At 32.8% G+C, this 19,356-nt stretch overlaps 2 long non-coding RNA genes across 5 annotated transcripts in view; both read left to right on the top strand.

The window, feature by feature from the left end:
* LOC127735589 (uncharacterized) overlaps positions 1–19,356 on the top strand; it is a 181,258-nt gene that overhangs the window by 63,484 nt on the left and 98,418 nt on the right. The window lies entirely within an intron of this gene.
* LOC127735598 (uncharacterized) lies at positions 9,612–12,144 on the top strand. The gene is made up of 2 exons (XR_007998513.1): positions 9,612–9,757; positions 12,010–12,144. It is a non-coding gene; the product is annotated as an uncharacterized LOC127735598 (long non-coding RNA).

Below are 19,356 nucleotides of genomic sequence, written 5' to 3'. Positions count from 1 at the left end.
TACGCTGAAAAGAAAAAGACTGTATTTTTATCTGATGCCGTTAAGACCAGATTCTAAATACAAAAACTCTAAAATTTTATAGGTAATTTGTTTTAATAACTTTTTGTCTCTTTTAATCTTCGCTATTCACTTCTATTTTGCATTTATGTAACAAATTTTATCAAATGCCAACAATGCTCTTTTAAGTGAAAAAAAAAAATACTAAAGAAAGAGAGAAAAAAAAGCCTTCAGCATATAATATATCGAAATTACAAAAATATTTTTTGACAGTATCATAAATCTAAAATTCGGAAGGACAATACCACACACACACACACAAAGGCAAAACATATTTAAACAATTAATCACTGATAAATAAAACTACACATGCTTTAAGACTTACCAGTCGTGACCTCATTACCATAGCTCGATAATATGTCCTATTAAAGTGCAAATTCAAACAAGCATCTCTAACTGTCATTGAAATAAACATGTCTGCCACTCGTTCTGCCTCATAAACTTCCATTCTAAGAATTTCATTTCTCTGTCGTCGTGAAAGTGATATCTCGTCCTCAGTGTGGTCTTCTATATCATATTCTATTGCTTCTTCGCTGTAGCAGGGATGTCGCAGACGATCACTCAATTCTGGTCGGTTTGGAATAAAAACACTCTCTGTGCAATGGGGAAATATTACAGCGTATAACACTACGCTTATAGTTTCTTTATCTAAATGAATCAAGATAACAATTAGACAACCTATATAGTGCGTGGTGATTCTGCGTAAAAAAAATAACGCATATATTGGTTGGTGATTATGTGTATAAAAATAATCGCATGAATTGCTTGATGATTTTGCGTTAAAAAGCTTTGAAGTGGCAAATTCAGTCATGTTTTCTCCCTTAACAGAATATGCACGCGCATAACGTATAAATTGGGAGAAAAAAACGCCATACGATGGGTCAGAGGGTATACTAGTATTACTCATTAGACAGAAAACATTTGAACCAGGATGAGAACAGAAATCATACAAAAGTACTCAAGACATATGATCTAGTATATAGGAGCATCAGTGAAAACATAGGAGTATTTTGTCATCTAAGAAGTGAGCTAGTAAATTGGTATTCGGACGTTATATGTCAAGTTGTTACGGTCCATTAAAATTGTCGGTCTGCATTCTGCTAACCAATCACAACACTGATACAAATGTGATTAATGAATGTAAAGAGCTGTTAGCTGTTGCTAAAATATGTGAACAAAAATACATTATTTAATCTACTTTTTCCAATATCGACTTTACTAAAGAAATTGAATAGTTGGAAAAAGTCATGTGCGATGTTCTCCAAGGGTCGAATTGAATCAGAAAGACATTTGAGTCCAATTAATATAGCTGATTGATGTGTTATGTGTCTTACATAAATATTATATATAACTTCAAATCTTTATTAAACGCTACAAAGTGTTGTTGGCGACGATTTGGATTAAAAAATTGGATAATATAAATGTTTGGACAAAATTTTGTACCTTTAACAAAAATTAAGGAATGCTTATGAAATTCATGGATTTAACCAATTAGACGTTTTGTTTCCGGATATTATTCCATGAATACTAAAAATTTGCCAAAGTAGTATCGAAATTGCAGTTTTGAAATACATTTATGCATTTATAATTAGGTCGTATTTATGAAATTCGCAATGATATAGTAAGAACCTCAATATATAATCATGAAGTTGTTATACACTAATGGGCAGTAAAAGACTGAAAGACGTTTTGAAAAAGCCCTGGTGAGACATATATTCAGGTGGAACAAGTCATAAATTGAAATAAAAGATATAATATTGTTGATAAAATGAATTCAGATGAAATCGGTCCTACCTTTAAATATATATTAATTAGAATCAAACCAGACATTCCTGTCACTGAAAACTCTTCTAAATTAGTTAACTCTTTGTCAATATGCTCTTAGCGTTAATAGTCCGAAATACTAAGGATTTTCTACCCCAGGAATGAATTACCTAAGCTGTATTTGGCAAAACCTTTAGAAATTTAGGTCCTCAATGCTCTTCAACATCGTACTTTATTTGGTTTTTTATTTTTTTTATTCGAGCGTCACGGTGAGTCTTTTGTAGACGAAACGCGCGTCTGACGTACAAAACATAAGTCTGTTATCTTTGAGTTTTTCATACCTCGGAAAAATTTTTCAGTTTCTTTGTAGTATTTTGTCAAAATGTCAAATTAGTGTAACACGGTGATATAATTTCGAGCAATATTGTGATGAATTGGATTCACACACCTGTAGATATATTTTTTTGGATTATTTGTGTTTGCAGGTTTGGTGTTTCAATGCATATACTAGATATATTTCCTTATATTCACAGTGATGTGAACAAACATAGTTTACCTGATTTTATGAATATATGTGGAACTTTAAACAAAGTAATTTTTAAGTATTTCGTGTACAGCTACTTACAAAAATGATCCATGATGGCATCGATTTGCATGTTAACAAGAAATACAATTTCAAGCATATTTATGGTCGAGAACTGGAAATTTTTTATTAGAAACCACAGATCAACGTTCATTCGGGACTTTCAGCAAGTTTATATTCTGAATGAAGTAATTCTAATTTCAATTTCTATTGTGATCTATATTTGCATTGTTGTTAATTATAACATACATAAATTGTAAGGTGTACATGATGAGGCCCCAATAGGTGTATTATTCTTACAAACTTATTCTAAAGATTGTACCATCGATCAGCAACGCTGCTAGTCGAAAGTCTCTCTTATATACTAAATGCTCTGAAGATTAAACAAACTTGCTTTTCTTTTTATTACTTTGTATTTAATGCATTCAACATTGGCTGCAAATGTGAAAGTTAGTTTTGCCAAGATTCAGCAGATGTTTTTTGAAAATGTGTGACTAGTATATTTTTCAAATTGGAAACTATTTTAAACTGAAAGAAGTGAAACTGAATATTTACGGTATTACCAAAGAACTTTGTTCACTTTACACGATGGAATTTATTAATTTTCAGTTATTACTGGGAATATATGATTGACTTCAAGCATAAATACAATTGAAGTTTCTACTTTGAAATGAATTTTTCTAGACTAGTGTATCATAAATTAATGATACTGCTTTTTAGTACGGTGTGCAAAAGTAAATAGCTTTCATGAAGTATGCTTACGATTGAGAAGGGGTTCCTAAATTGTAGTCGATTAAACCAGACACCATAATACCCATACACTACTCAGTTATGATACGGCTCAAAATTGCGCGAACTAAATTTCAAGTTTTCCTAGACGGAAAAGCAATAACATCAAAACGTAAAATAACAAAAATACCGATCTCCAAGGGAAATAAATTCAAAACGGAAAGTCCTTTATAAAATGACAAAATCAAAATCTCAAACACATCAAACGAATGGAAAACAACTGTCATATTCCTGACTTTGTACAGACATTTCATTATGTAGAAGATGGTGGATTAAACCTGGTTTTATAGCTAGCTAAACCTCTCACTTGTCTGACAGTCGCATAGAATTCCATTATATTGACAACAATGTGTAAGCAAAACACAGATATAATAGGTAAAAATGTCAAAAATTGGGGTACAGCAGTCATCATTGTAATATAATCTTAATCACTATAAAAACAAATAACTATTTCAACAAAGAAAAAAACAAAATGGCACATAGACACTCTATAAACAAAGTACATAAGCAAAAATGAAAGACAAGAATACAAAATTGACCATAGCACAATAACACAATGGTGGGATGTATAAGTACCGAGCTACGCCAAAAGTATATTACCAAAAATGGACTAAACAATAAAGGTTAAAAATGTACAAGGACAAATAAAAAGAACACTAGCAAGCAAGCAATACCGAATGAGTTGGCAAATGTATATCTCATGTGCTGGTAAAGTTGGTATATTGCTGCTAAGGTGGGGGAATTATTATTTTAAAATTAAAATCGTCTCGTTTGTCATAGATTCTGGTACTGAGATGACCGCTAATGTCAAATTAGAGGTATAAGTATAAAAATGAGGCAGAGGAATTTCTAGTTCAAGAGGATATATTAGTGGAACCCAATCAGAAAAGTTTGGATTGTTAATGGAAAGTTCATCGTTAATATATCTGAATGTGACTTAAATGATCTGATTTCTTTGAACTTCTTGTTTTTTACAAGAGTCTGAAGGAACTTCGACTCATATGAAAATAGTTTAAGAAGAAAATTATATAAGATTAACATTAGTTATATGTAAATATATAAAAATGTTTAACAAAAGTTTTCTGTATTTTTTTTTCACAACATTGTACTTTATTACGTCAAGTATTAGTGAATGATATTCTCTAGTTATTCGCAAACCTTAGAACGAATAAAATTTCATTCAGAAATTCAAAATTAAAATATTTTCTCTACAGATGCTTATACCAAACCAGAAGTATTGCAGTCCGTTTTATTTGTCCTATTTGGGTATAATTATGATAACAGTTTTTAAATTGTAAATTGGACTATCGATGTACCTGTATTATGTAACAGTTACAAAAAAATTGATTCTACAATAATTTCCTGGTTTAAGTATTTTTTTTTTAAATAATATGTTCTTCGCAAAAGATATTAATTACCTGACAAAAAATGTGTGATTACAAGTTATTATGTAAAAAGCCGTAATCCACCAAGAAGGAAAAAGATATTAAACCGAAATCTGCAACATTTCTTTTTGAAGGTTGCAAAATATTTTATACGTAACAAATCCCGAGGTACAATAATAAACCACATGTTAACCGCGACCTTCTACCAATGTTTTAAATATATATTTCTGGAAATTGATTTAATTCATTCGCTAAAATAGGAATAATAAATTAAAAAAAAATTAAATCAGAAGAACGGTAATTTCAGCTGGAAAGTATATAATGTACATTTTTGTGTTTCGTAGTTCTTACTTTTTCTTGATCCGATGTTACATGTAAGAACAATTAGATTACGGCCTCAAGGTTGCATTATGGAACACCACAGCTGCCTTTTGATAACGATAATCATATCATTAAGGGTTGAGATATAACATGAAGCAAATATTCTATACTATTACGACATTTGACGATACTACTCTGTCAATTTTCCATATCACTAAGATACATTTATATACTATAAAGACGTTTTGATATAACACAGAATTACCTTTTCATACTATTCTGTCATTTTACTTTGTCATGAAGATATTCTTTTATGCTATGAAGACATCTTGATATAACATGGAGCTACCTTTTCATACTGATTTGTCATTATACTATACTATTATGTGATATTGCTATACCATCAAGATACATTTTATACTATACAGACATCTTAATATAACATTGAGCAACCTTTTCATACTATTTCGTCACCTTATTATACTATTATGTCATGTTACTATCTTATTACGATAAATTTGTATACTATACAATCATCTCGATATAACATGGAGCAACTTTTTCATACTATTCTGTCAAATAACTATCGTACGACAATAAAGTCGTATGCTACAAAGACATCTTGATATAATATGGAGCCACCTTTTCATACTATCTTACCACCTCACTATGCTATTTTGACAGATTACTTTATCATAATGATACATCTTTATACTATAAAGACATATTGATATAACAGTAATGCTGGTCAAGGAATATAAAAAACAAGGCGGAAGTTGTTTTTTGTTTACGAAGAATTTAATAAATTCGAGATAAATATGGCATGTTAAAAATTGCCTCCCTCTTTTTGTATGAAAAAAGTCCATATTATAATAAGAAGAAAATGTGGTATTATTGTCAAATAGACAACTCTCCACAAGAGACCAATTGACATAAAAAGTAACAACAATAGGTCACCGTACGGCCTTCAATAATGAGCAAAACCCATAGCGCATAGTCCGCTATAAAAGGCCCCGAAATGACAAATGTAAAACAATTCAAACGAGAAAACTAACGGCCTGATTTATGTACAAAATAATGAACGAAAAACAAATATGATATATAGCAACAAACGACAACCACTGAATTACAGGCTCCTGAATTGGGACAGACACATACATAATGTTTAACTAGTTAGATGGCGCCAATCCCTTCCCCTAACATTGGACACTGATGCAACAGAACAACACAAGAACATACTATACAAAACAATAAACGAAAAAAACAAATATGATAAGCAGCAACAAATAACAACCACCTCCCAACTACAGGCTCCTGACTTGGGACAGGCACATATAGAATTCGGGGGGGGGGGGGGGGGGGGGGTTGAATTTTGAAGTCGCCAACCCTCCCCTAGCCTGGGACAGTGGTGTAACAGTACAACATAAGAAAAGACTATAAAAATCAGTTGAAAAGGGCTAAACTCATCAGATGGATACAAAGCAAAAATACATCTAGCAAAAACGCAGAGTGGACGTGGCAGGGTACATATACATCCCCACAACAAAAAGACACTAAATACAGATCTGAGAGTACTCGCAGTCACCTACAGCTAGTTCAAAGCCAAAAACAACTAATAAAAAAATCATGCATCTAAGACTTTATGATAAGATGTGCGGCTCCTGGTATGAAAATAGCAATTTCGTCGTACTAACATTCATTAACTGCGACGGTTGTTCACCAATTTAAAAGATAATTGACAAAGTTTAAAGTGAATAAAATTTACTTTATTTTTTTTAAGTTATTGTAGGCTATTGATGTGTTCTCAATAATTTCATAAAGAAGTGTGAGCAAGACTCTGTGTTACTTTACCAAAATTCTTCAAAAACAATATTAGGGAAATGACATTTACATTTACATGTAGTTACAATTTCGTTATTGAATTTGTTATTTTTCCCCAAATCTGTGCAGCTCAGAAAACAACAAGGTCCCGTTTTTCAGCTTCTGTCTGTTTGAATTGTTGACTTGTGTTTAATGCATTGCATTCAGTGTTGATTTTCTTGCTAGTTCAAGATCTTGTTTTTTACGCTTTCATGTTTAGATATTTTGTTATGAACTGCCAAATGGTCAAGTTTGTTCATGTACCACAAGTTACCTTCATATCCAAAGATTATCAAGGACGAAGTGGTTAATTGGTTGGAATGTTTTCTCAAGATAGCTAAATGCTATCCTTTTTCTTTATAATTATTAGTGTAGCGATAAGTGAACACACCAGGCGTCCATTTTAAGTTACTATCTGGAACTTCCATAACAGTCTGGGGCTATTTGAGGGTCTGGTATCAACCGATTATCAGGATCTCTGCATTTTGATATTTTACAATACAAATATGATGAAATCTGATAATAGATTTATCGGATTGTATTTGTGTATTTTGCTTAATAGAAACAAGTGTTTTTCTTAGTTTTACCAGCAAACCGGAACATGACTTGATAAGTTCGGGTCAAACTTATCAATGTCGGTTTATTCATTATAACGTCTGTGTAATGTCGGGGTCAAAGCTATTTATGCCGGGTTAATGTATTTGACGTTACAAGGCCATGATATGCAAATTTATCATATATTTAGTACTTGTTACTGCGATTTTGAATATTCAATATATAAGGAAACTCCAGACCTGTATCGCATAAACTGTATCGCACCCCTTTTGGAACATTTTGAGACTGTTTTCGGAACTCCTCAGTTGTTATTGCTTGAAATGTCAGCAGACGCAAATGTCTGACATGTTAACCATCTTGCTGCCGGAGGGACACATGTGGCCATATATTTGATTTATGCAAGCACTTGTTCATTACCGCATCTCTTACAAATAAATTACCAAAGATTATAATCAGCACTTATCCCAAATCGCGCCTCATAAAGCTACTTTTTTTATATTCAACTGTTGTATTATTAACCACTAATTATGTGGCCACAATGATGTGATACTGATATAGGTTTTCTTAGAATTTAATACAATGACATCATTTCGATTTGGAAATTTTGTGTGTTTTTTAGGTCAGTCAAAGCAAATATTTTGTAATATGAAATTATTTTTGAAGTACATTGTAAATTCGTAATCTATGTTTTTAAATCGTAATTTGGAGAAGTATGTGTTGATGGCTGATCCTTTTTGCATACTGCTAAATTTCATCTACGGTGATGTTCATGAATCTGTATCTTAAATAACAAAATATATTTAACACATTAATCCTATCTATTTCAACTATCAATTCAATTAAAATAAAAACAGTAAATAGTCATTAACAGCACTAGATCAACCGTAATTACTTAGAAGAAGCACACATGAAAGTTAAAATGAAGTACTGAGAACTAATACTGTTCAATACATCAAGTTTTACTTGTTTACATTGTCATTTTGGTGATTGGCCATACACACTCGCACATTCTTTTAGGAGCTTAAATGCAAAGGTGGTGCTGTTGTAGTACTGGTCCCAGAGTGCAACTTGAAAAATCGGCCCTGTGTCTGCCTACAGTGTGATGTCAAATCTATATTAGATGCTATATCAATCCTCAACTAATTTAACTTTCGGAAGAAGACATCAATTTAGAAAAACTAAAGTCCTCAGTTTAAATATATGATAAAATGATTAATACATGATACAATCCGTATCACTTGCTGTATCAGCCCGAGTAACCAATATCAGCCAGAGGGCCTTCTTTAGCCCGAGTAACCAATATTAGCCAGAGGGCCGAAAGAAGGTCCTCTGGCTGATATTGGTAACTCGGGCTGATACAGCATGTGAAACGGATTTTACCATGTATTATTCTCTATTCATAAAGAGCTGAACAGGGTAATTCAGACAGTGGGAACACCGATAAAGGTCGAGTGATGATTAATTACCGGACCTATAAGGAAATCTAAAAAGACCATGACTGCATCGATCTGTTTATACATGTAATATACTTCCGTTTCTAGTTTTAGATATGTAGAACATCAAACCGGTCTCACATCTGTTATTTGTCAATGTGATAACCAAAAACTTACATGGAAATGAATAGTCATGTGCAAGTATATTTATATTAATTTGAAATTATGATATTTGCAGTTAGACAGAAACCAAAGTGATACTGAAAATCAGTGAATAACTGAATTTTACTTATTTGTTCAAATCGTCTATCAATCCAGGTAAAATATTCAATATAAGTGAAATACCTACGACATTGAAAACTGAACAATATTTATCCCCGGTTAAGAAAATTGTTTGAAAAAATATTGTTTTTTGCTCAATATAATGAAAACGTCAATTGAAATACAGAAACGATCCCGATGTTTGTCTATGGTATCTTCGACTGATCGTTTTTAATTGTCTCCTGTGTATTTTACCCCTTTATTTTAATATAGCACTTCGGTACTGACATGATTTATAACAATCCTTTCTTAAAGTGTACGTTTATAAATTTATAGATTATAAAGAAACTAAGGTTGACTTTAGAATTATAAAGTGTTGTTTTAATTGTTTTTAGTTCTCTACGGTTTTCTTTTATGCTAGATAAACCTTTGTTTCTGTCCTGTAATGCAATAATTATTTCTTTTGACTTTTCACAAAAGGTTTTTTTCTTCATAATTCTACGAAGGGTTACAAATCTATGATAATAATATATTTTACATCATCGAATTTCATTATTAAATATGATAACACGCAATATGGTAATTAAGCAGTTCTATGTTTATGTTTGAATAAGTTTGAAGTGTACGATCTGTTAAAGTTGATTGTCAAACAATGCGCATCATGAATGCTGTTTGTTTTATCGTAGTTGTAATGGTTATTAGTTGCTATGGTAATAAGACGAATTCTGGATCTTATACACTAAAACTTGGTATGTTATCTTGTTTATTGAAAGTTATATAATTCAAAACCAACAAAAAATATATGCATGATATACATCTAAAAATGTGCAGAAAATATCAAATGTGTGACTTTTACGACATATGGAGACAATAGGTAACTGGGGAGGTTTGTGCGCACACAAAACTGCGGTTGAACTCCATCACATTTTGAGCATGAACCTGACCATGTAGTGTTCGTTATTGTTTTGTATCTCTGTTTGTACGTGTATTCATTTGGAGGAGTTCAGTGTTGGTTGTTGGTGTGCATTGTTGTACTGTCAAATATTTCGGTGGTCCCTGTTACATACCTGCCAACGCACCATTTATAATAGGCGAGAGTAAACTCCCGGTTTCTCCTTTAAAAAATTAAAATCTCTCCCTTTAAACCTATCACCTACGAGGGAGGTAAAAATAGCCCTCTTTGACAAAAAAAAATCATCCTATTTTCACAATCTTTCCATCATTTCAGATAAAAAATAAGATGTGGTATGATTGCCGATATGACAACTATCCGCCAGAGACAGAATGACGTAGATGTAAGCAACAGTTTACTATAACTCAGCGTACGGCCTTTAACACTTACATATGTAGCAGAACCCGCAACGTATAGTTAGTTATAGAAGGCCGCGACATGAAAAAATGTAAAACAATTCAAATTGGAACACCAACGGCATGATGTATTTACAAAACAAAAAGGAATAAACAATTTAAGTTTTTCTGTGTCTGATTTACACTGTATTGCAACAACATTACCTTTTAATAGTGTAAAGGATCCTAGGTCATCGAGATTATTGCTTTAATCAATTGAATCCACGTATAAATAATTAAATTTTACTGTCTTTGTGTGTTGAAAATTTTTTATACTATGTATCTTGTTCCAAACCTTTGAATGAATAAAATTGTCCCTCAGTCGAGCTTGAAAGAAAGAGATCTATCACTGTGTAGCTCCAAATGTTGGAATATATGTTGTATTCCAGTTTATGCTGTACTAATAAGTTAAATGTAGAAAATATTAATTAAAAATGATTGAATACACTGTTAGTAGATATAAGAAGATGTGGTATGAGTGCCAATGAGACAACTCTCCATCCAAGTCACAATTTGTAAAAGTAAACCATTATAGGTCAAAGTACGGCCTTCAACACGGAGCCTTGGCTAACACCGAACAGCAAGCTATAAAGGGCCCCAAAAATTACTAGTGTAAAACCATTCAAACAAGAAAACCAACGGTCTAATCTATATAAAAAACGAGAAACGAGAAACACTTATGAACCACATCAACAAACGACAACCACTGAACAACAGGTTCCTGACTAAGGAAATTCTAATTTGTATGTAAATTAATATAAAAACGATCTAATTCAGGAAATATTTGTCAGTATTCAATATTTTATAATTCATGGACTTAAAAAAACCTAGTATTCTTTGGCGAAATTGTAACTTAATATTTCATATTTAATTTATATATTTTACACAATAAGGAAATAATTATGATTGTAGAATTTGAAAAGAATGTAAGATGCGACATAATTTCCTCAATATCAGTTATACAATAAACTCATCATAGATACCAGGATTAAAATTTTATACGCCAGACGCGAGTTTCGTCTAAAAAAGACTCATCAGTGACGATCGAATAAAAAATGTGAAAAAAGGCCAAATAAAAGTATGAAGTTGAAGATCATTAAACAAAAACTTCCGAGAGGTTTTGCCAAAAAAACATCTAAGCTTATATTCCTGGGGTACAAAATCCTTAGTATTTTGAAAAATTCAAAGTTTTGTAAACAGTTAATTAAAATAATGACCATATCAATGATAAACTGTTTCTATTTATGTAACTCCAAGTGTTGACTGGAGAATAAAAGCTGGTCACCTGGACTTCTCCATACTAAATTCATGCTAAACAAAGCCGTCCGTTGGACTCTGCGTGATGTATACATAAACTGTCACGTCAGGTCGGATTGGGGACATTTAATCCATTTCTTCTAGTAAGGAGAGTTCCAAGCTATAAAACATTAAAATATACCAGTCAAGAGAAGAAGTTTCAATCGATCGCCTATAGGCTCAGGAAATTTAACCTTCTATCGACTGGAATTTGTCGGAAATTTCCCCTCTGAACATCTGTTCAGAATATTATTTTAATCTTCGTATCTGAACAGCCTGCATACGATATATAATAATGACAACGACAATAATGATACAACAATCATACTAGTAGTTTGCCATTTTTTTTTTATTTCAGCAGACTGTCGGTTTTCCAATGGGTACTTATTGTGCACCACTACTGGCCGACTTTTTTTGTACTAGTATGAAGCAGAATTCACACAGAACCTTCACAAAAAGAAAAAGAAAAAGCATATTAAAAAGTTCTCATATACTACTTTATTGGTGATGTTTTGTCACTCAAAAACCAACATTTCGATGAGTGCTCACATCTATATACCCCAGTGATCTTGAGGTTAAAGATACTACCGAGAGTAGAAGGTCTGCTTCATATCTCGATATTGACACAGATGGACGACTTCAAACTAGTCTAAGAATTTGTGACAAACGTGATGATTTCAATTTTCGAATTATCAGCAGCATACATTTTGTAATACCCTCTGCTGTATGGCGTTTACATATCTCAGTTAATCCTTTACGCTCGTGCATGTTCGCAATATACAGACTTCATTACCAGAGGCCGGTGTGCTCCTTCCACAAAAACTGTTCCAACAGAGTTATGAGTATAAGAACGACACTTCATAAGTTTGACGATCACCATCACGAATTGGTCGACCCATACGATGTGTCGGTGTCTTAACTCACTAGCGACATGTTTTCTGCCGTTTTAGGTCTTAAAATACCAGAATAGTTGTCTGATCTGTAATTTAACCTGCACGAAGAAATAACTAAATAGTTATTGTACTGCATAGCGAGAATGGCCGAGTAGTTACGATTGGGGTCGTAATGGGGGTACCTTCATGACGAATAACGGTAAAAATTCTTGCCAAATGACGTTAACGGTAATTTTTGGTGCCTGACGATAAAATGTACACTTTCTTTTAGACGATTAAAAAATTGACTGATTTTGACGAATCACGTTAATTAAATGTTTTCCAAAAATGACGGTAACGATAATTATTTGAGACCTCTGACGAATCACGATAAGGATATTTTGACGAATCACGGTAAAATTTTAACCAATTTTACGCTAACGGTAGACGAAAATGACCGTTTGACGCCTGACGGTAAAGGGCATTACTACCCTCATATAGGGAGATGTGGTATGAGTGCCAATGAGACAACTCTCCATCCAAGTAAAAATTTATAAAAGTAAACCATTATGAGTCAATGTACGGCCTTCAACACGGAGCATTGGCTCACACCGAACAGCAAGCTATAAAGGGCCCCAAAAATTACTTGTGTAAAACCATTCAAACGGGGAAAAAAACAACGGTCTAATCTATATAAAAACGAGAAACGAGAAACACGTATGAACTACATAAACAGACGACAACTACTGTACATCAGATTCCTGACTTAGGACACCTAAGACCAGGTGCAAACATTTGCAGCGGAATTAAACGTTTTAATGGTACCAAACCTTCTCCCTTTTCTGAAACAATAGACTAGTATAACATCAGAACATAAAAAGACACACTATAAAATATGGAAGGCTTAACTCAATCAAAAAACGTAAACTAACACACAATGACACACAAAGCCTGGCATCCTGACCCAATCTAATACTTCGTCGATACTGTCGAGCAGTGAGCCAGGATCCCAGGCTATCAATTTCAAAACACAGTCAGTCTCTAATTATTATCTGGAATTCAAAAGTGTGACATACGAACAATATCTCACTATACAAATCCTTGGCCAAGGATTACTATCCAGTGCCCTCCGAAGATGTGCATTATTTATCATTTTCGTGTATTAAATTTTTTGAACATATTTTAAGGTCTAAAAACACACTTGTATCCAAAAATTTGTCTTGCAACTGAAAAAATAACCCCTTGACAAAGCAACTTTATTATATTTTAAACAATCTAGCATTTTCGAACCTAGCTGGGAGAAAATGTTCTATTAAACAAGACATATATATATATATATATATGTCTCTGTATCTACCAAGTATTAAACAACGAGTGATTGATCAGTGCACGCAGGATCAATCATCAAAAATTTACAATTCATCCAAGAATTTGTACAGTAATATACAAATCCTTGATTCATCCAAACTAAAATTTTATTAAATATTTCATAATTCAAATTAGCGTAGTTCCACTGGCGGATCCAGAGGGGGGTTCCGGGGGTTGGAACCCCCTCTTTTTTTTGTACGATCAATGCATTTGAATTGGGACATATAGTTGGAACCCCCACCCCCACTTTATCCTGGGTTGGGAACCCCCCCCCCTTTTTTTTTAAATGGCTGGATGCGCCCCTGAGTTCTGATGTTGATGTTCTAAGGAACAAATTAGAAAGGTCATCTCTGTGTAAAAATAAGATTAAGTGCACACAATCTTGCTATAGAAAAAGGGCGACATTTAGGTTTACCCACCAATGAACGAGTTTGCAATGTATGTAAATCGGATGAGGACACGTAGAAGGTGAAAATCACTTTTTACTGAATTTTGAAAAATATTCTAACTACAGAATAAACTTTAAAACTATTATATTAAATATACTTCCTACAATTTATAGTGAGAATCAGGTAAATATGAAATGTTGCATTAATAGCAATTTTTTAAAAGTCCTGAAAGTGACTATAAAAAAGAAGATGTGATATGATTGCCAATGAGACAACTCTCCACAAGAGACCAAGTGACACAGAAATTAACAACTATAGGTCACCGTACGGCCTTCAACAATGAGCAAAGCCCATACCGCACAGTCAGCTATAAATAGCCCCGAAATGATGTTCTTATATACGTAAATGTCTGGATTATAGAAATGAGATTTTATCTTCTTAATTATAACATATTATTTCATTATGCTGAATTCATTGTAATAATGTACTGAAATATGGGCATTTGTCATTTAAATTATTGTAATTGTGTTTGTGCCAATAAAATATTTGTATTTGTATTTGTATTATCATGCACATAAAACAAATTACTTGCCTTCACATATGACTATCGGTGATTTTCTTTAGCCTTCGATACGGGTAAAAAGCTTTATTCCAAATAATTATTTACATTTTATTACTTTGATCAAAAACTTAAGTTGTAACTCCTTCAGTCAATATTAAACCGTAGATGGTTTTGCTTATTATGTCTTGCCATCTTTCCATGGAAAGACATTTTGTTCTGACTGGAACTATTATAGTCTAGTCCCAGGTTCTGATTATTTAGTTTTTTTTCGACACTTGTTTCTGAAATGCTGCTTTTGTTTCGCTGTATGTTGATAAGATATTCGGTATATGACATTGAACATTTATTGAGTTTTTAAACTCACCGTTTTTAACCGAACAATTGATATGAGATCCTTGACATTTGACCATGGAATTTAGGTCAAGATCAAAGTTTAATTTGACTTACTAGCTTATATTTTGATCTTGCTATAACTTTATATTGATACATAATAAAGCTATAATGTCTATTGCATTAGGATGGACGACATACGACTTTGTAAAGAGTCATCTGAAAGTGACCTTGTGTAAACCGGCAGTTGTAGTTTTTGCACTAATTTCATGTAAAAGTAAAGGAAACCAAACCTTTCAGAATCAGCCTGAATCAACATGTTATATGAACCGAAAGTACAATTTTGTAAACTGGAAGGCGCAAATTATCTTCATTATCTAAGATAAAAGTATGTAGAAACCATAGGTACTTGGGGACAGGACAATTTTTTTTTGGCCCTCCCCCTTTTTTCCCAAAAAAAAATCCGTTATTTTTCGTTTTCTATTAATTTCAATTATTTTCGCGTTTTTCTGTATTATTCATCGGTCACTGATATATAAACTCATCATAGATACCAGGATTGAAATTTTGTATTTGCGCCAGACGCGCGTTTCGTCGACAAAAGACTCACCAGTGACGCTCGAATAAAATAAAAAGTTAAAAAGGCCAAATAAAGTACGAAGTTGAAGAGCATTGAGAGTGACCGCTGTGGATAATAAACTTCGAAAAAATTGTCCTTTCCCCAAGTACCTATGGTGAGACTCTGAAAGTGATATTGTATTTTCATTTATTCTTACTTTTTCTTTTGTTTTTAGCATATAATGTTTAATTATTAAGACAAATTTTAGTGACACCGTTGTAGAAAAGGCTGTAGAAAATGTTTCTATTCTATAATATATGAGCTTCATGTGTTGTTGTTTTTTGCGTGTTCATTTTAATTTCTTAATTTAAAATTCATAATATAGTAGTCCCAGATTTATAATATGACCGTAACTGTCGGTTTGTGAGACTCTAAAAGTTATATTGTATTTTTTTAACATATACTGTTAAATTATTCAGTTTCGGAGTTTACTACTAATCTTCAAGAGACCAGCGCGAGTGTATAGCATGATTTTTTTAGGCTTGTTGAAATTGATTGCGTGCATTGCGTGGTCAGTTACGTACACGTGTTTAGATTGATTTACTGATGTACAACACAGGTAGAAAAAAAAGTCTACTTGATTAAGTTCTATGGACTGCCACAAAGGTGAAGTGTGCAATGCTTGCTTATCACAATTCTAAAAAAAGTTTAGATTCGGGTGAGTTTTTTGTTTCTTTAATTGTGCTTGTTTTGTAATGGAAAAATAATTGAACTTGAGAGACTACCTTAGAAATACATCATGTACACATGGGTTACAAATACATAATTTATTTATCTAAAGGATATATTCATATGAATATATTGATGATACTTATTTGAGAGCCTTCCTAAGTATATTAGTTTCCTGTAAATAGTAACGCACAACTAAAAGTATGTGAGTATCCGGAAAGAAGGTGTTTCAATGAAAGATCTATGACTCCTTGCTTTCCTGTTTTCTTTGCGCATCATATTTTGAGTAGACTAAAAGAAAGTGTTTAACATCGTCTGTGACTTTACAATGTTCACAAAGGAGTAGGCCCGGTAAGGCCCCTTTTTGGCCCTAAATTATAGCATTTTAAAAATTTGTTAAAAATGTAAACTTTTAGCTATTTTTTTTGGAAAGAAGAATAATTGTGTTTAACAAATATGGGCTGTTTTTAAACAAACAATACACATGCATCAGGTACTAGCATAATTAATTCATTCAAAATTATTGAAATCTTCATAATTGTAGCATTTGTGCTTATTTTGGACCTTTTTTTTTGTCTAAAATGGAAGTGACCGCACTTGTGTTCAATCTTAAGATTTAAATGTAATATATTATGTTGTATTTGATGATGATACGTAACATACATGTATATATAAAGGTTGAGACTGAACACAAATGCGGCCACATCCAAAAACTATCTGAAAAGTGACGTTTTGTGGCAAATGATAGAATTTTCATTTTAAAGCTTGAATTCAGACGTCTTTAAGGCTCATTATAACAAATGGACAAAAATGGCTGTATTTACACCTCAAAAACTACTCTGAGTACAGACTAACGTGTGTAGTTGGAAAAGTTTTAAGGCGTGGCATCCACTAGATATATAAAAGTTAAATGCATTTTGTGTTTCAGAAAGATAAAATCCTTTTTGGATTTTGATTGGCATTTTTTTTTTCGTTCCTGCTGTTGATGTAAAAATGAACAAACACCTGAATTGCATTTGATACTGTCCACTCTGTTACACCCTTTAACTCACCTATAGTTGTGTAGATATCTATTGTCTGTCTATTGTCTATGGTGTACCATTTGGTCAAACGGTATTTTTCAGTATCTGTTAACCGCTATTTTTATCGGTTAATCGCTAATTATATGTCGGTATCCGCTATTTTTATCGGTTAACCGCTTTTTTATCTGTTAATCGCTATTTATATATTTTATTTTGCACTTTCAATATGACAAAATGTATTGGATTGCATGGATTAGAGCTATTTTCCTAATGCTTGTAATTTAAAGGTTTGGTTGGCTTGCTTGCATTATTTGACTTGTATAAATTTTTGCTCAAGCAATGTAATTAAGATTGACATCTGCAATCAATAGATAGGCGGGGCTTCAGCTTGAATACATTATACTTATTGATGCCAATCTTAATTACATATTTCTCCCGGACATCAAATCTATGATACATTTTCGATATAATCGAATGAAACTGTTGATGTTATTCAAAAACTCAATGCTTTAATTCAATATTTTTTAATAAATCACTTGAACATTGTTATTTTCCTTTTAATTGTATTATTGCAAATGTTATTGAAATTTAAAAAAGGGGGGGGGGGGATTCAGCATCCCCTTCCGATTTATGACCGATACATGTTACAAGTTGTGGTGGTATAAAGTAATGGAGAAAGTTGTTTAGTTAAAAAGTATATATTGTTTTATCGAGAAAAAAACGTATTATGAATATTCGTAAAGATTCCCTTATACAATAATCGATGTTTTATGCCAGGTTTGGGGAGGGTGAACTAGCACTTTTAAAGTCCGACTTGGTGTGAAAGTCTTATTCATACCCTATTAATATGTATTGTTCTGAATATGCATTTTTTGCCCGATTCAGTGGCGGATCCAGAACTTTTTGTAAGGGGGGCCCACTGACTGATCTTAGGGGGGGGGGGGGGTGCACCAGTCATTCTTCAGTGATTCCCTATATAATCAATCAAATTTTTCCCACAAAAGAGGGGGCGGGCCCCCAGCCCCACCCCCCGGATCCGCCTATGCGATTGGACGTTAAAAAGACATCAATCATCAAGCATCCATGTCATTTGGTCTCGAGTAAATAGTTGTAACATTAGCAATAATATACCACATCGCCATATGTTTTTTTTTTTTATTTCTCTTCAAAATACTATACATCATATAAGCACTCAATTTTGGTTTGTAGATATAAGAAGATGTGGTATGAGTGCCAATGAGACAACTCTTCATCCAAGTCAAAATTTATAAAAGTAAACAAATATAGGCCAAAGTACGGTCTTCAACACGGAGCCTTGGCTCTGCGTCACACCGAACAGCAAGCTATAAAGGGCCCCAAAAGTTACTAGTGTCAAACGGGAAAAACAACGGTCTAATCTATATAAAAAAACGAGGAACGAGAAACACTTATGAACCACATCAACAAACGACAACTACTGAACATACTGTATACGTATTATAATATACACTCATTAATAAACTTTACTAAATGAAACAGTACGTACACTTCTTACTTCAAATAAATTTTGTTAATACACAAATTAACAAAAAATCATTTTACTCATAAACAAAGTTTCAATGGCGCAAAAAAACCCAGACTGGTAAGTTAGACAACAAAAATATCACACACCGTATCAACCCTCAACCAATATAATCCCTCGAGCAGAGCTCTTGGGATTATATTGGTGTCTCGGGTTGACACGGATGTGATATTGAAAAAGCCATATGATATTCTCTATATACCAATCAAAGTACGGCATAGAGAAAAAAAATATATTGTACGCTCAATATACATTTTGTGTGCTCAATATAGTTATATTGTGCGCATAAATTATTATTTTTTGCGCTCAATGC

The sequence above is a fragment of the Mytilus californianus genome, unplaced genomic scaffold (genome assembly GCF_021869535.1).
Source record: "Mytilus californianus isolate M0D057914Y unplaced genomic scaffold, xbMytCali1.0.p SCAF_3, whole genome shotgun sequence".
NCBI classification, from domain to species: Eukaryota; Metazoa; Mollusca; class Bivalvia; order Mytilida; family Mytilidae; genus Mytilus; species Mytilus californianus.
Note: the sequence above shows the minus strand (reverse complement) of the source record. Positions and strands in the feature narration are given on the sequence as shown.